This window comes from Ursus arctos, unplaced genomic scaffold (assembly GCF_023065955.2).
Source record: "Ursus arctos isolate Adak ecotype North America unplaced genomic scaffold, UrsArc2.0 scaffold_21, whole genome shotgun sequence".
NCBI classification, from domain to species: Eukaryota; Metazoa; Chordata; class Mammalia; order Carnivora; family Ursidae; genus Ursus; species Ursus arctos.
Genome location: NW_026622886.1, coordinates 29,197,138 through 29,217,025, shown reverse-complemented (window position 1 = coordinate 29,217,025; position 19,888 = coordinate 29,197,138). Strand labels below are relative to the sequence as shown.

Genomic DNA, 19,888 nt, shown 5'->3' with positions numbered 1-19,888 from the left:
AATTTGTAACCACAGGCCTGGCCTCAGCCAAATTTGGTGTTTGAATTCCCACTGGTTGCTGGGTCCAAATCCCAAAGCTTAGAAATTAATATAAAATGTTGTCTGAAAGCTGGTTAATTTTTAAGATTCTTGGTAGAACTAAATATAAAATCATTCCTAAAGGATACACCTTAAATCCCATTAACAGAAGATAGCCTACTGAGGATAAGCAATCTAAAATTAGAAAGCACAGAAGGAAACCACCACTGAGAGCAAGAATCAGCAGATACTATAAACAGCAGGTCAGATACCTAAGACTTCAGATAATGTAACAATCTCAAAGAAAATACTAAATATACTTAAATGCTTAAATATGTAAATAAGGGATTAGATAACACTGAACTAAAAATATCAGAAAAATACAGGCAGATTTGGAAAATAATTAAACAATTTCTAGAAATTAAAAATGTAATAAAGAGTAAAAACAGAAAATTAAGTGAAGCTGAAAACATGATTAGTAAATTGTTAGTGCTGAGAAAATTACCAAGAAAACAATGACCATATACAAAAACAATGATTAATACAGGGGACATAAAATCAAGGTGAAACAAAAAATATTTTCATAGTAACACAGAAACATGCTGGGAGTTATTAAAGAGGGAATAGTCTAGGTAAGTTATATTTTGGGGGAAGAAAGCAGAAATTCTGATTTCTTTAAACTTTGTTAAATATATATGTTAAAATTTTAAGGGTAACACTTGCAGGAAAATAGACAATCTCCCTGAAGCAGAAATACATAATTTTCAAAGGAACAGAGAGATTAAAAGCAAAATAGATTTTAGCAATCCAATAGAATACATATGAAGGAAAATGTAACCACAGGAAATACAGCACAAAATCAAATGATGGAAATAAACATTAACAATAATTACAATAAACATAAATGTAATTTTTAAATACCTAAAACATATGGACCCCAAAAAACTGCAGACAAAAGGCTAGAAAAGAGACAGCAAATACTATCAAATACTAATCACAAAATGCTGATCAAAAGAATGCTGGCATAAGACAAAACAGGATTTATGGACCAAAAAAATATATATAAAAGTATTGTTATGCAAAAAAGAGTGAATGAATGATAAAAAGAAAGATTGATAATGATAAAAGATTGATAAAAAAGAATGATTGATAATGATAAAAAAAAAGAAGGCATTATAATTATAAACTAAACATGTATGTACCTAATAACATAACTCTAGATCATTCTAATTGTCACAACAAACTTAAAAACTTGGTGCTATTATTATGCGTATTCTACAATGGAGAAACTTGGACACAAAGAGGTAAGTAATTGGCCTAGAATCACACATCTCCTACACGATAAAGCTGAGAAATACCCATTTATACCACAGTCACTCAAGATTCAAACGGTCACAAAAGTACAGTTGAAACAGAGAGCTGAAAACAGCTCTATTTTATGACAAAAGCAGCAAACTCTCTATTGATATTTTAAATGGAAAGGAGAAAATGAACATATGCTTCCTGATATCCAGCTGCTAGCTGACCTGAGAGGATTAGTGAAGTCCTTCCTCTGCTCCTACAGCAATTATCTCCAATTCTCCTCTGGCACTTTAATGTTGCCTCATTTGATTAATCTCCTTAAATACATTATAAGGTCTTTGAGTTCAGAAGTCATGGCTTAGAATTGTTCGTTGCATCCAAAGCACCTGTGAGTACATACTATACATAATATATATATAAATCTTCCATTCCATGTCTGTCAAGTAGTAGATAGTCAATAAAAGCTAGTTCCCTGAACTACAGAATGGGTGGTAGGAATTTGTTTAGGAGTCAGGCAAACAGGTTTGAATACCTACTTCTGTTACTTCTTAGCTATGTGACCAAAGTCAATTTTCTTAATTTCTCTGGGATGTGATTATCCCATCAGTTACCAGTCCTACAGTAATACCCACCTTATTGCTGTATGCTTTAAGTGAGACTAGTGTATGAATATGACACATAGTAGGTGCTCAAAAACATTAGTTATGCTTTCCTTCCATTAGATGACTGATTTTATATGGTCTTGATTCTAGAGTTTTATGTTTTATGTTTGTCAGGGTTCTCCAGAGAAACAGAACCAGTGGAGGCTGAGAAGTGCCACAATCTGCCCTACATACACTGGAGATGTAGGAAAGCCAGCCTTGTAGTTTAAAGGTGGAGAGCCAGAGAGTAGATTATGGATTCCAGGTCTGAGGTCTAAGAGCTAGGAGCACCAAGGACAGGCGAAGATTGATGTTCCAGCTCAACAGTCAGGCAGACAAAAGACTGAATTCATCCTTCCTCTGTCTTTTTACTCAGTCAGGCCTTCAGTGGATTGGATGATGCTCACCCACGTTGGGAAGGCCATCAGCTTTATTCAGTTCACCAACTCAAATACTAATCTCCTAGAAACACTTTCATTGACACCCAGAAATAATGTTTAAACAGCTATCTGGGCATACTGAGGCCCAGTCATGTTGACACATAAAATTAACCATCACAAGTTTATTACAGACATCAGATCCAGAGTCAACAAAAGTATTGTTCTTAAATTTTTTAGAGTACAAAATGTAAAACGTAGAGCTCATCGACAGTACAGTCTCAGGAGTAGTTCATTAACACCAACACAACTTTCTGAAACACAATTTAAATGGATAGGATCTAAATTCAGAATGGATAAAAATAGTTATCGTGGCCACTACCTTTTAGCAACTTGAAGCTACTTAGACAATAATATGCAGCTCAGACAGAGAACAAGTACTTTAAAAAATTTTAGAGGAAAAAGATACTAGACAAAGTATAGTATAATGCAGTCAGATGAAAAGTACAGTATCAAAAATAATCTCTTGTGAGCTGCAATCAGGAGTAGGGAGTTTTCTGTGAGTGTATATATTTTAATGAGGAACATTAGGCAGACAGTAAATGTAAAAGGTGGGTTGTCCATGCTACACATTCTACAAAAACAACCTGCTTGAATAAGAAAAAAAAATGCACTTTTTTCAATCTGGATTCCTCCAGGTTGGACCTTCCACAGCAAAACCACAGATTTTATTCTGAAAGAACAAACTGTCCTTGTAATGAAAGAGTAGGGTCCTCAGGCACTGAGCCTTCTGAGCTCTGTACCTTTAGTCAGATTCAAAGCCTAAATCCAAATCCAGGATAGAATGTAAATTCCTGTGAAAAATAGAATTTAATCTATTTTATAAAATTTATAAAATTTCTTTGCACTAATGTTTGTGTCTGATACATCTTTACCTTCAGTACCCTGGTATCACAAACAGGATTGTTGCTTTACTATATTAGCAAGTGAATCTAAAATAGGGGCTAAAAATAAAGCTCTATACTCACACCATTAGAAATTCACATCACTAATATAACATTGTATATCAACTATACGCTAAATAAATGAATGAATGAATGAATAAAATGCAAATGAATAAATAAAAACTCATGCTTCAATAAAGGACAGAAATCTTCAAACCTATTATGTCAGTTGACTTATCAACCTGGGTAAACATTTCTCTTTGATGTAAATAATTCTATATTTTTCCTGGATTGATCACAGATTCCAATTTTCCCTCTTTAAATATACTTCCACCAAATAGAAGAGAATACTATTTACTTATGGAACCCCTAGCTCAACAGTATTTGACACACTCTCTCCTAGCACCCAATAACAAGTCATTTGCTGTTCACAACTTGCAGAGGTTGCTATGCAACCATAATGAGAGAAAGGGAAATTTCAAGAAACAGAACATAGGCACGTGAATTAAGGTGTTAGAATAAAATTAGTTGAATGTGTACATGTATGTGTAGGCAAATACTGTATAAATTATCAGACAGTAATGAGCTGAAAGTATAAAGCAGTTTTTCTGTGAGAAGGGGGAAAAAAGGAGCCAGAAGAAGCAGATTTTCCAGTGAGAAGCTTATAAAGTTCTTTCAGTTAATTAGGCCTATCATTTAATTTGATCACTCAAACTGCAGCATAGGCATGCGGCACAGAGAAAAGAACAGTGGGTGGACAGTTAGCAACTAAATTGGGCAGGCAGCACACACCAGTATAACTCTTTTTTCTTCTTCTTCTATTTTGGGTAGGAAGAATATAAGAATATATAGAAGGAGAGCTTCGTACTAAATCATGTGTGACAGTCATTGTAATAAGATGGAATACATGGTATTCAGAACCTCACACTTTTGTAAGAATGCAAGCAAAAAGGAAAGATACACTAGAAATATATGTAAACACAGCCTATGTGATCTATAAAGGCAAAAGCACAGAACAGAGGTATTCAAATAGAAGTTTTTTCTCTCTTACTGAAAGAGTTTCAACTTCTAATGGCCTTTCTCCTGAAAATCCCCAAAGCTTTATGTGCTAAGAAGATGTTTTTAAGTCTTTCATCCTGGGGAAATAGTAGCACAAATGAGATTGTGTCTCTAAAATCTGCTTGGGCAACCACACTGCCTTTATCAACGCCCTGCAGCTAAAGACCACCACAGACACACCTGTAGTTGAGCTTGTTAGGTTCATTACGCACGAAGCAAGGGAGAAGATGTGTGGGAACTATCGGCCATCTCAGGAAGAGGGTGTAGGAAGAATCTATGAGAGGATTTTGGCTTTGGCTGGGTGCTCTTGAGGAGAGTCTAAGAAAGCAAAGGTTCACTCTAGATGCTTTAAGAAAGCAGGGACAATTCCATGGTTGGATATCTCAATGAATCTTTTCAATATAGATGCCAGGCCTAAGTGAGGCTGGTGTGGTCACTGATGATGAAGGAGCAGTTTCTCATGTCAGCCAGGAGAGGGGGACGTTGGCTATTTTGGGATGGCACAGTGACCTTGTTTGGTGTGTGCCTAAAAAGTCATGCTACAGTCCTATTTTGTCTCGTTCTGTCATGATCTCAGAATGTCCTCATCTTGTGTTGGTGTTTGATGAGATTGTTTATGCCCAACAGGACAACCGCTGGGTATAAGTACCAGGCCAGTCTGAAATAACCCTGAAGCCTAGAGCTATGTCAGACAGTTCCCCATGGTCAAGAGCTGCTTTTTTTCTTTCTCATTTCTGCTTGTTTGGGGAATAATAAACCTTTCACTTAATTATGAAGTTAAAATGCAACAGACTAGGCTTGAGATCTTCGGTACTATGTTGGATTTACTCCTGGATCAAAAGGTTTACTGCCACATCCTGTATGATCTTTCGTTCACATTGTCATGGACCTGTTTTCTCTGGAAATCAACACAGTTTTGTGTCAGTTCAGTAGCTGGGCTGCCCATAAATATAAGAGACAGACACACCTGTACTGACGAAATTACTACAACAGTTGATATTTATGTAGTCCTCCTTATTTGTCAAAGAACTTTATATCATCATATCAGTTATTCCTCACAGACGGGAGACTATGGATGAACTAAAGAAATCAGATGGCTTTCTGAAAAGCATGGACTCGTAGAGCCAAAACATGAAGTCATCTTCTGAACTAAGGATCCAATCTTAAAGTGTTCACCCTTAAATTGGTACAAACCAACACTTAACAGCATGGTGTCTGAGAGAGCAGCTCTGAGACCAGGCCACCTCCATTTATTCCAAACCCTGCCATTTACTGCCTTTGTGACTTTGAGAAAGTCACTTTACCTCTCTGTAACTCAGTTTGCACATCCAGAAAATGGAATATTTCATAGTAACTAGCTCACAGGTTTGTTGCACAGATTAAACAACTGTGTACATAAAAAGGGTTTAGAACAGTGCAGATCCCTCATTACCATTTATTAAGTTACTCTTACCATTTAGTTACTCTTATGGGCTGAATTGGGCATCTCTCCCAAATTCCAGTGTGGAAGCCTTAACTCCCAATACCGCAGAATGTGACCATATTAAAGACAGAACTATTAGTTAAGTTAATTAAGTTAAAATGGGGCTCTTTATGTCTCTCTTATCCGATATTCTGAAGTGAGCAGCCTAGGTCAAAATGTTGCCCTGCTCCATGCCATCATTCAAAAACCTGATCCAATCTGAATGGGGTCCTTATAAGAAGAGGAAATTTGGACACACAGAGAAACACCAGGGTTGCATGTGCTCAAAGAAAAGAGGATAGAGCGAGAAGGCGGCCACCTGCAAGCCAATAAGAGAGGCCTCAGAAGACCAAACCTGCTGACACCCTGATCTTCTAGCCTCCAGAACTTGAGAAAATAAATTTCCATTGTTTAAGCCAATCACTCTGTGGTATTTTGTTATGTCGGCCCTAGCAAATTAAAGGGGCTGAACAATCCCAAAAATTTCAGTTGCCATTTCTTAAAATATCAATGAGAACATGAAATAAGTTTTTCCATTGTTTAAAATAGTTGACATCGCTTAGATTTTTTAACTGTTGATTTTTTAAAGCTTCTCATACAGATCTTTCTTCCTGTTCTCACCATACCATCTTACATACCACTGTATATAAAAGTATACATTTATTACTTCATATATTCTAATTAGTATGTGATACAGTTCACATAGGGAGGATACAGGGAGATCAGTCAAAGAGGATCAGGAAGATGATAAAGCCATAAATAAAACTGTAACTAAGCTGGAAACGAGAGCCAAACCACAACCAGTCACCAGGAAAAGATTCCTTCTGTTTTGCTTTCAATTTGGAAATTAGCAAGAGCCAGTAAAGAGATTCTTGTTAGTGTCAAGAAAGCCTGTGCTAGAACCAGATCTCCAACTCCCCACAGCCACATAACTTAAGACTCCCAGAAAAGACGAAAACTCTTCTGTCCACTCTGGACGTAGAAGGTTACTCCATTCAGATCACTGGGAATGCTCAACCAGTTCTGATAACAAAAGTGTTCTTCCACTATTGGGATATCTGAGAACAGTTACTTCCAAGGAAGCCTCTCTACCATGCAGTGTCAATGCCAGGTCACCTAAAACAAGGTCAGCTTCCCCACATGCCTGCAAATCTCTCTTCATCCCTTACGTTTCATAATATTCTATGTCCCTTCTTCCCTCAAGCTCTGGACTCTGCTTCTATTTCCACTGTACATCCTGGCACCTCACTCCATTATTATTTAGAAAACAAAAATGAACTTGGGGTCAGAGTGGCCAGCTTTGAGAACTGGCTCCACTATCTAGCAGTTATGTGTAATAGCCTAAGCCAGTTATCCCTTCTATCTCTTAGCTTATTCCTTGTAAAATGAGGTAGTGCTGGCCAGAAAATAAATTAAAAAGAGAAATACATTGTACGGAAAAATATAAAAATAATATTGTACAGAAAATATACATTAAATATATTATATACAAAAATATATATAAGTAATATCTAGTATAAAATATACATTTAGAAAAATATACCTTGTATATATTACATTTTAAAAAGCATCAAGTCAATAATTTTATATTTTCATCAGAATCTATATAAATCATCAGAGATAGAAAAAATAAAACGAAGAGAGGAAACAGACCATGGGTTACTCTGGATTCTTTTAATCACAAGAGTAAGGGTAACCAACAACACATAAAGAAACTGATCAAGTTGAGTTAAAGGTCTCTTACAGAATTGCAATGTATATATGCCTGGCAAGACACCAACCCCACCCTACTTATAGTAATAGCAATATAATAAGAAAAAGCACAAGTAAATACAGCAAGCCTTAATTAGAGGTAGAGCCACATATTGGCTTAGTATGAAAGAACTGGGGAGGAGTGTGAGATTGTATCACTAAGACTGATGTCATTATGGGGAAGAATGTGTGTAATGAGCGAACTTGAACTCACGAATTTGAGAAAGCATCTGGATTTATTCCTCCGTGCACTGAATCTAGCCAAGTCAATGTGTGTTAGTTAGGCTAGGCTGCTGTAATAAAGAGAATAAACAATAATTGAGTAACTTAAAGAAGATAAAAAATGTACTTCTCTCTTATCTGATAGTCTGAAGTGAGGAGTCTAGGTCAAAAGGTTGCCCTGTTCCATGCAGTCATTCGAAAACCCAGGTTCCTTCCTTCATGTTCCTCCACAATCCCACAATGCCTTGTCTATAATATAATTAAAGTCAGGTCACTACCATGTTAAGATCACATCTAGCTAATAAGCAGAAGACAGTATGCGGGCACATACCCAGCACTGATTCCAGAAGTGGCATATATCACTTCTATTCACACATGTTTACAGAAAATTTAGTCACACGACCACACCTAATTTGAAACAGACTTAGCTGAGGGACAGGAAGACAGGGGTTGTGGGGTAAGGGGGTGTCTTAGAGGGGGAGAATGGAGTCTGCCTCAATATCTGATGACAAAATGATGCAAAAATAACTAAAAAGAGGGGCGCCTGGGTGGCGCAGTCGTTAAGCGTCTGCCTTTGGCTCAGGGCGTGATCCCAGCATTTCGGGATCGAGTCCCACATCGGGCTCCTCCGCTGGGAGCCTGCTTCTTCCTCTCTCACTCCCCCTGCTTGTGTTCCCTCTCTCGCTGGCTGTCTCTGTCAAATAAATAAAATCTTTAAAAAAAAAGAAAAAGAAAAAGAAAAAGAACTAAAAAGAGGGGTGCCTGGGTGGCTCAGTCAGTTAAGCATCTGCCTTCAGCTCAGGTCATGATCCCAAGGTCATGGGATCGAGGTCCTGGGATCGAGCCCCATATCAGGCTCCCTGCTCAGCCCGGAGTCGGCTTTTCCCTCTGACTCTGCCCCTTCCCCTCACTTGTGTTTTCTCGCTCTTACTCACTCTCTCTCTCTCAAATAAATAAATATCTTAAAAAAATAGAAATAAAAATGGGAATTAAAGATGTATATCTATGTAACTTCGATTTTTAAGAAATTCTATCAGTGCTTCTTTTCTCACTGAATAAAAGAGGGTATAAGATAAAAATGTCTAATAGCTAACTCATACAAAAATTCTCAGAATTCCCTAAGAACAATAAAGAGCATATTCAATTCTTTAGGGGAAAATGTATAATAAAATGTAAATTGTCACCACATATTGTTTCAGATATGTAATTGAAACAAATTTTGTAATTATCTTTTCTAACCATGTAAAATGTAATTTAAAATCTGTTTCACACACTGCCAAATCACTTAAATCATGTTATCATTTTACATATTGCAATAGCAGGCATCCAAAACAAAACTTTTCATTTAATAAATTCAGCTCAAGATTATATATTTTTGTGGTTACCTAGGTAATAGTTACCATAGCTCTGGAATGCATAATCAGTTTAACATTATATTCATAATTGGTGCTTCATTATAGCTTCAGATCACTATTTTACAGCCATAAGTAAACGCCTTTGCATTGTTTATCTATCAATACAAATACACCTATCTATTCCTTCACGGTCAATATCTCCAGTGCCAATTTAAAATCTGTTCTTCCTTGCCTATTCCCCTCGAGATCAAGAATTTTGTAAAATTTCATAATTGTATATATGCATTTATATTGGTCTTAAAGATGTTAGCAATATACAACTGAATTTCTATAAAAAAGAAATGTCAAGACATTTCTATGCTAAAATATATACAGAACATATAAACCTCCAAAAGATTTTTAATATGATATTCATTTCTATTAATTAGGTGAACTATCATAATCATTCAACCAATCACTCTCTATGTAGGAAAACCAAAAAAACTGACTTTAATTTAAATGTGTAATTCTAGGTCTCTAATACTGAGTTGTAACTCATTCTGAAGTACTTAAAAGTTTTGGTTGGGGTGGGCATAAATGATTGTCCCTTTTAAGCCCTTTGGTCATTTTAAATCAAGAAGTAGCACTGAACGCCAGAGTAAGCAAGAGCCTAATGTCAAGCTTGCAGATTCCATGTCTGAAACTAGCTACGTGATTTTGAGCAAATTACCTGAAGCTCAGAGCCTCCGTTTTCTCATCTATAAAGGACTTTCAGAGGATCCTTCTCAGTATTAAAGGAGGTATGTGGAAACAATCTAATAATAATAGTACGTATGAGCCCAGAGCAATTACTGTAACTTAACTACCAATTAATTTTTCCTCTACTGGTTTAATTACAGATGCAGAAATGTAAATTGGAATGCTGCTCCAAACAAAAAAAATTCATATCATTTATATCGATATATTTAGCCCCTGGCATTGTGAAAATTAATAAAGCGCAACTTCACTAAAATGGAAATGAGGAGTTTGGCAGGGGGAGCTCTCACACCCTAGCACTCCTCATCAACAGCAAATTCAGCAGGAAGAGAAAGAGCTTGCGTGTGGATAGATTTCACTATCCCAGCAGGAGGTAAAAAGGCTTACCTCTCCCCACCTGACCAGGAAATAACCCAGCCAATAAGAGACAGTCACAACTCAGCCAGTGAGAAGCCACTGTACTTTCCAGTTTATTCCAGTGGGCTTCTGTTTATGACAGTCTTCCCATCTTGCGCTCCCCTCTATAAAAGAGTGCTCCTCTCCTTTGTTCCACAGACCAGCTTGCTTGTCCCCAGTTGCAATTCTCTGCTAGTCCCAAATAAACCTTTTTTTTTTTTTTTTTTGCTGGTAAAGTAACTGTCCATTTTATTTTTAAGAGTAACAGCATCCAAGGTAGAAACTTTTGCATTAGCAAAATTCATCCAACTCTTTTTTACCAAAGCATAGTACTTTGAAAGAGTTTAGTACTACCCATCTTCTAAAACCGTAACAATAGAATTTGACGGGCTTGGTGAACTCGCTCAACTATATTTCAGATCGCTCATCTTGTAAGAGAAGGGAAAAAAGAATGTAGTCCAAGGAACATGATGTATTGTGCCTTTTAAAAAATAATCTCTTCTAGGGATAAAATGTAAACATATATACACACCTTTGCATTGCTTCTTTTTTCTCAAGCTTCAATGTCCTTTCCTTAACCTTGCTTTCCAGCAAGGCTTTTCACTATTTCACAGTGAAACTGCTTCTGTCAGGGTCAACATTGATTCCCACTTTACCATTTCCAAAAGTCAACACCCAATCCTCATCTTACTTGACTTCCCAGCCACAATTGACATAGTTGATCATAAACCCCCTCCCCCACCCTTTTTTCCCCCCAAATACTTGTCTTCCCAAGATACTCCCTCTCCTGGTGTTTTTCCTCCCAGTCTCCTCCTTCTCTGTCTCCTTTCCTACCTCCTCCTTTTTATCTCTCTCTTTCTGAATTGTGGAATGCCTTGGGGCTCAATCAAGGGTACACGTCTTTATTTACACTCACTTCGACAGGTGATCTCTTCCAATCTCATGCTCTAAATTTCATCTACACTCTAATGATTCTCCAATTTTATCTCCACTCTACTTCTCCTCTGTGCTTCATGTTGCTCTTCTTAAACTAACCGTTTACATGTCAACTAGGAATCTAATACACAGTTTAACTTATCCAAAGCAACTGTATCTCCCCACTAGGACCACAAACCTGTTCCTCCCCTCCATTCACATATTTCCTCAGACCACAAGCCCAGAAGTCATCCTTGACTTCTCTCCTCCTCGTCTCCCACATTCAACTCATTAGAAAGTCAGAGTTTGGATGTATACCTGAATCCTACCTCTTCTCACCATACCACCACTAATATCCTAATACAAATCACAATTTTCCAATGTGACTTTTATAAAAATGTGAATCAGCTCATGGTACTCTTCTCTTCAGAGCCTTCCATGATACACAGAAAATACGTTAAGCATGGCCTTTAGGTTCCTACTAATGCTCCCAACCTATCTTCCTAATCTCATCCCCTACCTCCTTCTGTTAACTCTCTTCACTTCAGTCACACTGGCTTGTTTGTCAGGACTTTCTCACTTGCTATACTATCTCCTGAAATATCCTTATCCCAGATGATCTAATGGAGTGAAGCTAACTTCCAAGTCTCTACCTCAATTATAATCTTATCAAGGGCCTTCTTCACTGTCCTATGTAAAATAAACTTTCCACATCACTTTCTATTCTTACCCTATTTTCATCTGCAAAAATTGTGGACAAAAAGATGCTCTTTTCAGACATCCCTTCTGTTGCCCCAAAGTGAGGAGTGGGGTTAACTAACAGCCCTCAGATATTAATTCTATCAGGACCTGCCTCATCTTCAAGTACAGGTGATACTCTTCTCCGGAGGACTTCAGTCAATGGCTGAGCAATGTGTCAATACAAGGACCTAGCACTTCTACTGAGAATTCCCTGCTCTGGATTGCCTCACAGATAGTTAGAGATACTGTCAAGTGCAGCATTAATAGCTGACCTCTGCCCAGTCCCTCTTCCTCCTTTTTCCCTTCACTGGTCTTAGTCCCCAGTAAACATTTTCACTCCTACATCTATTTCACTGCCTACTTTCTGGAGGATCCAAGAGACACAGCAAATTATTTCACGTATTCATTTATTGCATCTCTCCCTTAGTAGAATTTAAGTTCTATTACGGCAGTGAGTTTGTCTTTTCTACTGTTATATTCCCAATGCCCAGAAAAGAGTCTAAGATAAAGTAGGTACTTGACAACTATTTATGACTAAATAAAGAATAAATGAATTACCTGATGCATAAAAAACATTATAGCACCATTATTAAAATATAAGTAAAAGAGGAAAACATCAACCCCAAATTTTGCCATCCTAATAAATCAAGTCTCTAAATTGTGTTTCTTTTTCTTTAACTATACTCTCACAAAATTATTTAGTTACATAGTTTCAGTCACAGCCTCACAAATACAATTTTTATTCCATTGGTAAATTTTACCTTAACACAAGATTTTTCTAGGTTACCACAGAGTGTTCAGATTGGGCATTTCTACTGGTGTTTATGTTTTATTTGATATACAACAATTTACTAAATTGTTGAAGTTTTTCAAATCAAATTTTTCAGTCTTAGAGGTACAGCACAGCAAATTTCCATTAAATGTCTGATTTGTTTTTAGCAGGGAACAGAGCTAGATTAGGTATCATTTCAGGAATATTAGGTTGGGAATAGGGAATATGTATTTTTATTATCCTATGAACCCAGTTTGTTGTACTTTGCCAAAAACAATGAGAAAGATAACAGAAAAGACTTTTTATTTTCGATTGGCTTGGCAGAAAGAGTATACGTTAAAGGTAGAATGAACTAAGAGTTCTGCATGACCTCTAAAATTGTCTTTGAATTATCTTTGCATGACCTCTAGATTTGCTATCTCTGTGGACAGGCAGACTTAGAATTACATCCTCAAGCTCTATGCACAGATGACACAAATACTAATAAAATGTAAATAGATGGTGTAAGTTTTCATACGGATGCAATTTGATATGCCTGGTCAATGGTGTACAAGTTACTTACTTTTAATAGCAAGAAACTTTCCCTTAGTTTAATAACATAATAATGGTCTCAGAAAACTGACAAGGTAAAAAAATAGAAATTTTGGCAATACACTGAGTGAAATGTGATTTCAAAAGGTATAATCTAATGATACTTCCTAGTCCATGCTACATACAAGTGAAGCTTCTTGACATATAAGGCAATAGGGTAAGAGCACTGATGATCCTTGAGTATCTGCCATGAACTATAAGATCAGATCAATCACTGGAAATATTAAATATTGTTTCACAAAACCCTTAAATACTCACTTGGTCTAGAGCTCTAATTAATTCCTTGGCCCATTTGCAGCAAAGCTTCATAAGGACTTTAGGCTTAACCTGAAGTACAATTGAAATTATTACATTAAATATAATCCCGTAATGAAAGCAATGCATGTACTTCATTGTATTTAGCTAGGTTAGACGAAGCTGTGATGACAAGGTCCAAAATTCGGGGGGCTTAACACACTTGAGTTTTTCCTGCTCATATATTAGTGTGGTTCTTTCCCATAAAATTTATTCGGGACTAAGTGCCCTTCCATTTTATGGCTCTATCATTCTCATCCTTCTCAGCAGGCAGCTAAAACAAGAGGAAGGAAATCACGGAAGAGGCCACCCCACTACTATAAAAGCCTCAGACGAGAATGCTACATATTATTTCCGTTCATTTTAACCACACTTTAACCACAAGGGAGTTAGAGATACATAGTCTAAACATGTTCATGACCACATCTCATTATATAGAAAGAGAGAATGAAAGAAATTTTGGAAGAAAGAGTCTGTTAAATATTTATATAAAATTAAAACATTATAAAAATACACTTTCAAAAGTAAAAATTCCCCTTAAGAGCAGTCTTCAGAGATAACTATTGTAAAGAGCTTGTTACATATTCCAATTTAACGTATTCATATACTTAAATATATTTAAATGAGTCCATAGCGTGCTTAACATATTTCAATTTTAGAACAAAATTTAAAAATTCTTAAAATGGCTGACAAGATGCTAAATAGACTACTTGACTTCCTCTCCCCATCTCTCACGGCACACCAGCCACATAATCCTTTCTTCTGTTCTTAGAACATCCCCATTTACATTTTCGGTTTTTTCTGCTTGGAACTTTATTTTTCCCCAGGACTGTTGACTGGTCTCGTTCATATGCAGCTGCAGTCAGCTGGGAGCTAATCTAAGATGGCTTCTCCATGTGGTCTCTCCATGTGGCCTCTAATCATTCACTTTTCTAGCCTGGACTTCTTTACATCACATTTGCTGAGAAGGAGGAGTGGAAGCTGCAGTATTTCTTAAGGTTTAGTGTGAAAATCCCAGAATGTCACTTCCACTGCATTCTATTGGTCTAGCTAAGCCACAGTCCAGCTCACTTTCAAGATGAAAGAAAAAAAAAAAAAAACAGACTCCCTTACTTGGAGTCTATGCATGTACAATGAAGGGAGGAATTATTGACCACCATATTTGGAAAACATATACCCTAGTGTATAGAAATGCTGGCATAAAAGGTATAAAAAATTTTAGTAAACACTGCAAAAATGTTTACAAATAAATTCTAACAATACTGTTTTGGAGTCTGCCATAATTTGGTCAGCCTCCCTCTCTTGAATGGATATTACTGTTATTCTCATAATTCCATGAAAAGGAAATGTTAAGTCACAATGGAACAAGCTAAATCAAATGTCTTCACCTGCATTTTAGTCCTAACTAAGCATAACGTACCTAAAGTATTTGAGTATGACCTATCTGATTTCAGATTTCTGCCTGAAGGTGGGAGTCTGCTTCCCTGAAGGTTCCGGAGCTCTAGGGACATTAGAAGGTAAACAAGGAAAAGGGAGAAGAGGCTCTCTGATCCATTATTATTTTCCCTGGACAGCGACACATGCTACTGATGAAATCTATCCCGCATCCCCAGGATTATCCCCTTTCCCGAATCAGCAAAATCTTAGGGGATGCAAGGAAAACTCTTTAGACCAGTTCAGCTAAGAGATAAATTCTTTCCTCTCCATTAAGTAGGGCAGGTCAGCAATTTTCTTGAATTATAGAGACTCAAGAATTAGCCTTAGGTTTGTTATTTACTCTCCCTAATAGGAAAAGTGAAGATACTTATAACAGATCTCAACCTAGTGCATATTGGATTCTACTGGGAAGATGCTAAATATTAGCAGTGCCTTATGCCCGACTCCCAGAGATTTTCACCTGATTAGTTGGGGCTGTTTTTTAAAATTACCCAGGTGTTTCTCTTATGTAGCCTGAGTGAGAACCTCTACCTTAGAAAAAAGGGTTTGGTGACAGTTTGGTGACAACTTCAATTATAACTGGTCTCTATAATGTTGGTTTTCTCTAGTTCCATTGCAAGAAAAAAAAATTTACACAACTGGCATTAATTGGGGACTTTCCTGAAAATTCCACCATAATAAATGTTTATCACTCACAGCCAGTTTTTCAAAGTGTCTATTCCCCCACATCCCTAATTATCATTAGGAATTTTCTTTACTTTCTTTTGTTAAATTGGAGACAACCATTTCAACAGCTTCAACGTGCACCTCTTGAATCACTGCTGTGACTGAACATCTTTTTATTTGTTCATCAAACATGGTGTCTTCCGTGAATTAATTGCCTTTTCATATTTTTGCCCATTTTTATTAAGCTTGTCATCTTTTATTTATTTATAGAAACTATGTACATGGATATTATCCATTTTTCTTTTGTATACTCTCTATATATTTTCCCCAGTTTTTCACTTCTCTTCCAACTTTTGTATAGTTATTCCTTTATTTTTGAGTAGTCAAACCTGTCAGTGCTTCTTTTTCTTACTTCCTGTTATGCTAGAAAGGCCACTCCTAATTCAACATTATTTTTTAAAGACTCTAAATTTCCTAATGTGTTTAAGTTTTCATATATGAATCTTTGATCTTTCTGAAATTAATTTAGTATAATGCCAGATAGGTAGCTAATTATTTTCCATTCATTTGCACAACACAAATTCTTAAATTATCACAGCACATTTTCATGTTTGTAGTCTGATCATCTGAAATTACACATGTTGATTTTAAGGATCTTAAGTGGTTAAATATGGATTATTCTAGCTATTTTACAATGACATTCAGAAAAAAAAATTAATAAGAAATGAATTAAAAGTTTTTCCCTCAGTCAGAAATGCATTTATTATATCTGGGACTTTTGACATAAATAAATTTTAAAGATATCTTAAGTCCTTCAAGTTTGGATTTTAGGATTGAAAAAGAAATATCACATCGTGCAGCCATCAATTCTTTATAGTGTTGATGTGATTATCACTTCCTTATGATCCAATTGTGCTAATAAATTCCAAAAACAGAGTTCAACATATGTGAAAAACTGTCACCTTCATTAAAGAGCAAAAACTTATAGAAAATAAATATACACAATAATTATATCACTCTTTTAATTCTTTAAGACTGATGCAGCAAATCTTCTGCTTGTGATAAAGCAATGTCTGACCTTAGCAAGTCACTTAAATTTTCTAGATGTCAATTTCTTCATTTTTAAAATAAAGCTAATAATAAGATTTCAAAGTTACAAGCACGTAGTGAAATAATACCTGAAGAGTGCTTAGTAAAATGCCATACATAAAGCCAACACCCATTAAACAGTAATGTTTTCATTCCGTTACTGTTATCACCTACTTATACATATTATGAGACACATGTTATCTTTTGACAGATCTTTTCATTGTTTTCATTCGTAAACTTACCTAGTCAGGTTATGTCCCCACCACTGCATTGTTATTGTTTATGTCAAAGTCACCAATGACTTCCATGAAACCGAATCCCACGCACACCTTTCTGATCTTGTACTCCCTATGCTTCTGTCCCCTCACCACACTGACAGCACTCTCTGTCTCCTCTATGATCCCCTCTCCTCTACTGAATCTCTACACGTTGAGGTGCTTCAAGGCTCAGTTTCAAGTCACCTGTCAATATTCTCACAAAGTAATATTTCTAGCTAATCTCATGTACTCCACAGCTTTAAAGACCAACTAGATACCAATGGCTCCAAAATCCCTCTTTAGCCCTATACATCACCTTTCTTCTACCTCATATCTCTGCATGCATGTTAAACAAATATTTCAAACTTAACAAGGAAAAATCAGAACTCCTGACCTAGCTTCCTAATCCTATCTCAATTATATCCTGTCCAAATCTCCGTTTCATATCCTAGTATGACAACTTTTTAAAATGTAGATCAGATCTTGTTTCATCCTTCCTTAATACTTTCCAATGAATTCCCATTATACTTTTTTAAAAAATCCAAATTCTTTTCCTTGGTGTACAAAGGACACTCCATGGCCTTCTTCTCTCTCTTTGACATTACAGTAGTCCCTCCTTATCCAGGAGAGCTATATTCCAAGACCCCCAAAGGACGCTTGAAACTACAGATAGTACTGAACCCTATGCATACTGTTTTTTCCTTTATATCCACACCTATGATAAAGTTTAGTTTATAAATTAGGTACAGGAAGAGATTAACAGCAATAACTAATAATAAAATAGGACAATTATAACAATATACTATAATAAAAGTGACGTGAATGTGGTGTCTCTCAACCTATCTTATTGTACTTTACTCACCCTTCTTGTGATGATGTCAGCTGATAAAATGTCTATGTGATGAGATGAAGTGAGATCAATGACATAGGCACTGTGATGTAACGCTGGGCTATTATTGACTTCTGATGATATGTCAGAAGGAGGATCATCTGCTTCCAGGCTGCAGCTGACCATGGGTAACTGAAACCACAAAAAGTGAAACCGCGAATAAGGGGACACTACTGTATTTAATAATCCTGCCACTGGTTCTCTTCACTTCAGCAACACTGGCCTTCTTTGTAGCTTCAACTCCAACATAGTTAGTCCTAAACTTTCCCAGGTTGTTATCTGCACAGAGAGGCTGATTCTAAAGTAGGCACACAGTCTCTTTATCATAAGCCTCTTTTTATTCATTGGAATTATAAATTGTTTTCTTAATTGCTTGTTTATTTCCTCCTACTAAGGTAAGCTCCATCAAAGTAGGGATCTTCAGATCTTGGTTCACATCTCAAAGAACAGAGCCTAGTATTCAGAAGAATATGCTAAATGCATAAACAAACACATGACTCCTCTCTACAACTGAAAAATACAACTTGAATGCTAGTGCAAAATATCTCGTGGGGGGAAAATGATGAGTAATCGCTTTCCTTGAAACTTTCCATACCTTTTAAAATGTTTCTAAATAAATTTTTCAATTAATGTTTATGAAATTGTTATTTAAATGCTGCCTGGAAACAAAGAACAAAACATAAGGCATTATCTCTCACATTGTGTAGTTTTCAATTTAGGTGAAGAGACTATACACATGAAAAGCTACATACCAGGCAGCAAATATTCATTGCTAAAAGAATGATACAACTATGAATAAGGAGAAATACTGTAAGATTCAATGCATTTACTTCACAGGATAATTATCAGGACCAGTGATTTTTGTTTGCTTCACTGTTGAAGTGCAACCAGTGAAGATTTTGAAGATTTTGATACAAACTGAATATATAATCTGGTAAAAAAAAAAAAAAAAAAATTGAGAAACTCTAAAAACTATTTCAGACAATTCAAGAAAAATAAAGACAAAAAATGTAAATGTTACTTACTAGTAGAAAAAATAATTAAAATGAAGTCATTTTCAAAAGGATTAGTATTTGGGACAGAGGGAAAAAAAGCCTGTGCTGTTTTGGACAGAAACTGGCACATTTGGTGGTTATGCCTAGTATATATATTTTGGGAGTTATTTGAAAGCTACATGTATATTTTATAGTTGTAATTTTAAAATAAAGATTTCATTGCATAGTTCTAAATGCAGAGATTTCTGCCACATGTGTGTTTTCCAAGAAAATTTAATTTTTTTCTCTAGAACAGTTCTCTCCACAATCATGACTTTTGTGGTAAACCTAAATAATGCAACTCAAAAAATTTTTTTAATCATAGATAACTTTGCCAAATTAATTTATTCCTTGTTAGGAAGGTCTCAGATAATATATGGTCATCACATACCTAGAGAATAAAAGGATGCTATTACTGGGGAAAAGGTCACAAAAAATGAAAGTGTAAAGATAAATGTTACCTACTTTACTTTTTTGCAAATAGCCAGCCTGGACATCCACCAACAGCAAAGTTCTTTAATTATTCTTAGAAGAAGGCAGAGAGGGTCAATTTAAGTAGAGCCTATCAGCAAAAGACAACAGTCCTCAATTCTCCCTGAAAACAACTCAGCATGATGTAGTCTTGAAGTCATCCTGTATGGCCATATCACCATGGTAACCTCCAGCTCAGGCTAGATGATGTCTGCAGAGCAGTATGAACATTCCTTTAAAGAGAAGAATGCATCTAGGTCACACACAAAGAAATACAATGCAAGGGAATAAGACATTCATTTATGGGGAAGTGCAGGCTGCATGTTGTAGGCATGCAACGTACGGACAATAAAACCTTTTTGAGTCTCTTATTATAGGAGACATGCAAACATTTAACTCCAGCTACTGAAACTCAGAGCAACTCTGAAAAGGCAATAACGAAATAACCATAAAATAAAATGTGAATAAT

At 36.1% G+C, this 19,888-nt stretch overlaps 1 long non-coding RNA gene across 1 annotated transcript in view; it reads right to left on the bottom strand.

Moving 5' to 3' along the window:
• The window catches only part of LOC130544477 (uncharacterized), a 163,110-nt gene extending 143,464 nt beyond the window's left edge, over window positions 1-19,646 (bottom strand). Inside the window, exons 1-2 of the long non-coding RNA XR_008960772.1 lie at window positions 19,414-19,646; window positions 17,888-18,046 (exon numbers count right to left, since the gene is read on the bottom strand). This is a non-coding gene — a long non-coding RNA (uncharacterized LOC130544477). The remainder of the gene's footprint in view (window positions 1-17,887; window positions 18,047-19,413) is intronic.
• Window positions 19,647-19,888: the final 242 nt, after the last annotated feature.